Source organism: Sinocyclocheilus anshuiensis, unplaced genomic scaffold, assembly GCF_001515605.1.
Source record: "Sinocyclocheilus anshuiensis isolate Anshui unplaced genomic scaffold, SAMN03320099.WGS_v1.1 scaffold666, whole genome shotgun sequence".
In the NCBI taxonomy this organism is placed as follows: domain Eukaryota; kingdom Metazoa; phylum Chordata; class Actinopteri; order Cypriniformes; family Cyprinidae; genus Sinocyclocheilus; species Sinocyclocheilus anshuiensis.
This window is the reverse complement of record NW_015547661.1, coordinates 316,316-322,041: the sequence shown is the minus strand read 5'-3', so window position 1 is coordinate 322,041 and position 5,726 is coordinate 316,316.

Here is a 5,726-nt window from a genome sequence, read left to right as displayed (position 1 = left end):
TGTAGGCATTAAACTGCCAGAATTTTAAAAGACGATATCTCCGTTTGCATTGAACTTTCAGCTTCGTAACTTTGCAGATATTGTTTATGCTGAAACAGCACCATTACACACTAACTAACCTTAAAAAAGTGAAATCACAATGAACCACCCCCAAGTAAAGATCATGTTCCATGAAGATATTTTGTAAATTTCATACAGTAAATATATCAAAACTTAATTTTTAATTAGTAATATGCATGGCTAAGGACTTCATTTGGACAACTTTAAAGGAGATTTTCTCAATATTTAGATTTGTTTGCACCCTCAGATTCCAGATTTTCAAATAGTTGTATCTCAGCCAAATATTGTCCTATCCTAACAAACCATGCATCAATGGAAAGCTTATTCATTCAGCTCTCAGATGATTTATAAATCTCAATTTCCAAAAATTGACCCTTATGACTGGTTTTGTGGTCCAGGGTCACAAATGGATTTTCCTGTGGAAATGGTCAATTTAAAAGCCTGTGTCCTTGACAGAAATGTTGTCCGTGATGTTACTTGTCGTGTTTGTTGCTTTGGCGGTGGATGGATCATTGGCGTGTTTGAAACAAGCACTGTCTTTTATTTCAAGATGAGCAGCACATGTTGTAGGAATCGTACCTGCGCGAACGGCAGCTTCAGTTTGCACTTTTGTTGGGTTAGAGTTTGTTATTATTTCTGTGAAATTTTCCCGTGATGATAATTGTTCTGTGTACAATATTATAGGGTGGGATTTATGAAGTGAGCTTGATTGAATTTGCATTCAAAACGTTTGATAATGCCGTGTTAATATTTACAAGTGGGAGAGGTTAAAGGAATAGTTCGCCCATCTTATGACAGATTTGTGTGAGGAACAGTTCTCCGTAGCTCTTAAATCTCATTCTATGCCAGTTTCGATGTCTGTAAGTTGATGACAAAAAATTCAGTTTTGGGTGAACTGTTCCTTTAAATGACAAGTGGGAGGGGTTCAGATGCAAGTGGGAGGGGTCACCGAACTGGTGGGAGGAGTTTATGTTACTGTTTGTTGAATGATTTTAGCATAGCTGTGAATTCTAAAGGGCAAGTCCTTTAAATTTTAGTAACGTGAATACTTTTAGATTAAGAAAAGTGTCTTTGGTTATTTAATACAGTACTTTATAATCTCATTACCTGAATGAATATCAAAGGCGTGTTGACGTGGACTAGCGTGGTGCTTTCGTATTTTGTATGAAGAAGGCAGCTTGTGTGGGTTCAATCTAAAGGGAGATCTCAGTTTGTAAAATGCTTTAAAAAGCCCTTTAAATCGTTTTATTCCCTCAGTGTTGGGCGATGAGCAGATATTTTCACTTTTTACTCTTTTAACATTTCTACTTGCCATCTCTGATCATTCACGGTGACCGTGTTACCAAGTGTTTTTAGAAAGGCTGTGTCTTTGTGTTGCATACAGGGTCCAGTTACTGCCGGCTAATAAGGGCTCATACTAAAAGATTGTTGGGATGATAACAGGACGTCTTTTTGTAACTTCTGTGGTGGATCTGTTTATGTTCTTTCACTCTTCAAAAGTCACTTTACAAAAATGGCCTGCTTGTAAAAACTGAGGGAGGGTGATAGCGGCTTTACCTGTGTGAGCGTGTGTGTGTGTTGTTTTTTCAGTATTAATTTCATTGAGTTTGCTGTTATGGCGAGTGCCGTTATTTTACAGCCAAGCACAAACTGCGATATAGCTACATTGTGCATAAAATTGATGTTTTCGTGTCTTTCATGAATAGAACTGTTACTGTTCTTTTCATTCTATGTTTTAACCACTATGTTTTTGTACTGGTTTTGTTTTTTGAGGTGGACTGCTGAGGTTTGTTCAACCATTTTGGGCCTCTGGTTGTTTTTAAGCACTACTTTTAGTTTGTTTTCTTCTTTTAATCTGTAAAACTGAGAGAACACTAATATTCGATCTGTCTGTTTCAAATAGAAATGCAGACATTTGCACAAACCGTATTTTTAAGTTGGACAGTATTGATTTTGAATGAACCACTGAGGAAAGCTTCTCTTCTTCTTCTATTCTCTGTAACGTGTGTATATAAACGTACAGTATACTGCCATTTCATATGCTTTATACTGGTTTGAATTGTCATACAAATACTAAAATGATTTTAACCATGGCTGCATTGTGATTTTTTTTACATTTGTTTTTCTATTTCCCTTTTTAAAGGAGTTGAACTCTTTTATAGACTTGTTTTGTTTTGTTTTGTTTTCAGACATTAACATGTAAATGAAAATAAGAAAGTGAACCGGTGTGTTCTGTTTGTTGAGTGCACAGACAAACACTTTTTTTTTTTTTTTCAGTATTTGATAAATACTTACTGGGCGATTGTGCAAATAAATTACATATAATTAAAATAAAAATATGCTTGTGTTGTTTGTTCTGAAACAGAAAACATTAAACATTGTAAATGTTAAAGTATGGTCCTTTTTAGATTCAAGTATTTTATTAATAGTAGAAAATCTATCTAGTTTATATTACCAATACATTATTAAAGCAATAAGCCCCAAGAAGCCGTGGTTTGCAGTGAATTTATAACAGCTAAGGGGCGTTGTCCGTTGTTCTAAAACCCCCATAGCTGTTATAAATTCACTGTAAACCACGGCTTGACGGGGATTATTGCTTTTATAAAACGGTTATTCCATATACGTAGTAAGGTTTCACAAAATAAAACAGCAAATAAAGTGTAATGATATTAATAAAAACAGTATTCTTCCACCAAACAATGTAGTTCCTCAGAATCAGTTGTGGTTGCAACAAAGTGGTTGCCGAGCAACACACAGAAGTAAACAAAGGTGTGTGTTTGTAGAGTAATTTACAACAGCTTCGAACGCGGCTCAGCCAAGCAGAATCAAGCACTGGAACTCTCCGTTTTATAAATAACCTTCTATGGTAAGTATTATGCTAACTGTTGAGAATTTCCCATTAAATGTGCATTCAGTAGTATTCTAGCCTAACGTTAGCATCGCTGTTCTTAGTGTACTTTAAGGTGTTAAACGCTGCACTGCCATCTATCGACAGGAATTAACATAGTTTCTTGAGTTGTATGGGAATTTCACTGATACTGGTGAGTTTTAAAGAGTGGTGCACACAATAAATAATACCCTTACCTGTCCCAACAACAGAAGAAACGAGTTGAGAGTCTCTATTCAGCATTTTCTACATTAAATCTTTCCTTGTTGTATGGATTACCGATGTTTACGCTCGTCTTTTTTCTTTGTAGTTCTTTCTGACTTCTAGCTTCAGACATTTTCAGCTTCTTCGGCCTAAATCACGATAATAACTGTCTATATAGTCCACTGTCTTCACTTTTCACATCACCAAGCATTACTAAGATGATCTTCATGCGTCTATATATTATTTAAGGCTGTTTAAGGAGCAGTGTTGGGCTCGTTACTCAAAAAAATTAATATATTACTCATTAGTTACTCCTTTCAAATGTAATAGCATTACTTTACCTATTACTCCCAGCCAACAGTAATTAGTTACACTCCCTGTTGAAAAAAACAGCATATGCTGGTTAGGTATGGGATGCTGGTTTAAGCTGGTCCTTTGCTGGTTTATGACCAGCTTAAACCAGCAAAGGACCAGCTTAAACCAGCAAAGGACCAGTTTAAACCAGCAAATGACCAGCTTAAACCAGCAAAGGACCAGCATAAACTAGCAAAGGACCATCTTAAACAAGCATCCCAGCGTCAAAACATACCTAACCAGCATATGCTGGTTTCTTCAACAGGGCTGCTAGTTACATTACCAGAAAAATTAGAATTGCACAATTTCTGCAGCCTGTGATTCGTTTGCGTAGACTCGAGCCTGTGATGCATGAAAGTTGCAGATAAATGAAGAGTACAACTGATTCTTATACCACATTTATAAATATGTATTTATTTGGTTTCATATGTCATCTGTCAATGTGCCTCTTTGTTGATACTGGAATTCCTGACAAGTATATTTGGCGCTAAATCCGCATATGTCAAATTACAGAACAACTCTGGTTGTGTTTGGGAGCTCCTTGACTGAAAGGATAACCTATAATGAGTTTTTTTTTTGGATTATGTGAAAAACAACTCAGTTGTTAGTCTGTCTGGTACATGAGAGGAAAAGTCACACAATCTTTGGCTCAGTGGGAAACTGTCTCCTCACAACAAGAAGGTCCCAAACAAGAAGGTTTGAATCCCAGCTGAACCAAAAAGTCTTTCCTTCAGATCTGGTGTCTCTCATAATCTAAAGATGTGTGAATTACAGATGCAAGGTGTGAGAGAAGATGTGTTTATATTCATGATTTTTGGACAAACACACACTGTCTGTAAGTTGCTTTGCAATTACAAATGGAAATTACATTGAAATAAACGTGAGTTTTAATTTAATGCATCCCGAAAGAGTTTATTTGGTCCAGAAACAGTATAAATTATGTTTATATGAGACCTTAAATTATGTTGAAAGCATAATGACCACATTTGAACTAGTTTTTAACCTTCTACGGAGGTTCCATGAACGTCTACGGACACACATTATGAAAGCAACCCGCACCAACACTTTTTCCCTGCTTTTGTACTATTATGTCTGTATTTCATGTAAGTGTACACCATTCAGATGACTCTTCACGAAACACACTTTATTTTTTAATGTGTGAAACTTGGAAAAAAATTGTGAAAGAAAAGGAATGTTCTTTTTTTCTTTTCTATCCTTATATTCTATTCCTTCATTTAAAAATGATGTTTAATGCTATATTTGATACACAAACACTCATACAAATGACATGAATCTTTATCACGTATCATCTTGTACTGCATTGTTATTAAAGCAGAGCACATCCTCACTGCTAAAGCTCAATTTGGACTGATGTTTTAGTCCTTTACATAGAACATAGCCATGTGTGATTCTTTGGAACACGTGAATAATCAATTATATCTGTGTTAGGCCTGCTGTTTGCATACAATATTCCAGCTGCATCTTATTACACAATGTCGAATAATTAAATAACTAACTAATTGATTAAAAATGGCCGATAATGAAAATGAATCGCTGAAATTCCATTTCAAAACTGATGCGTGTCAACTTTCATATTTTGTCAAACCAGCTTTTAGGTCACGCGCTCTTCTGTGTTCTGCCAACAGATGGCGGTAGAATCAAAGAGAACTGTGATCTGACGTCATCCGTCACAACAGAAACATTGTTACGGTGAGCGTTCTATTCTTCTCAGGAATGTCTAAATACCTTTCTACCTATACATTCGAACCCGGAGATTGATATAATAGTTGAGTAGCGGTGTGCAGTAATAGTGGCAGGAGCAGAAGACGATAGAAAGCAATGTAAATCTCGTTTATATTTTTCTTCTAATAAAATGTATACAAAACACATAGACTAAGTGTGATTCCAGCTCCATGCGGACATGATTTATGAGACCTTTGCCTTAAGTTAAATGTATCTGTAAATTATCAGATTTTTTTTCCCTCTCAACTTATGAATATTCATAATGTGACGTTTGACGTTGCTCGGCAATTTTCCTGAAATGTCCAGTCACACAGTGACATTAATATTCATAAGCGAGTCTGTAGGGTTACGTCGCCAGCTTCCTACCGCCTCTATTAGTCGAAGCACCACCCACTTTCTGCGTTTCAGCCAATCAGTAAAGCCCGTCACGCTACCAAATTAATATTAATGAGCCGTAGTAGGCTTGGCTGAGCGCAGC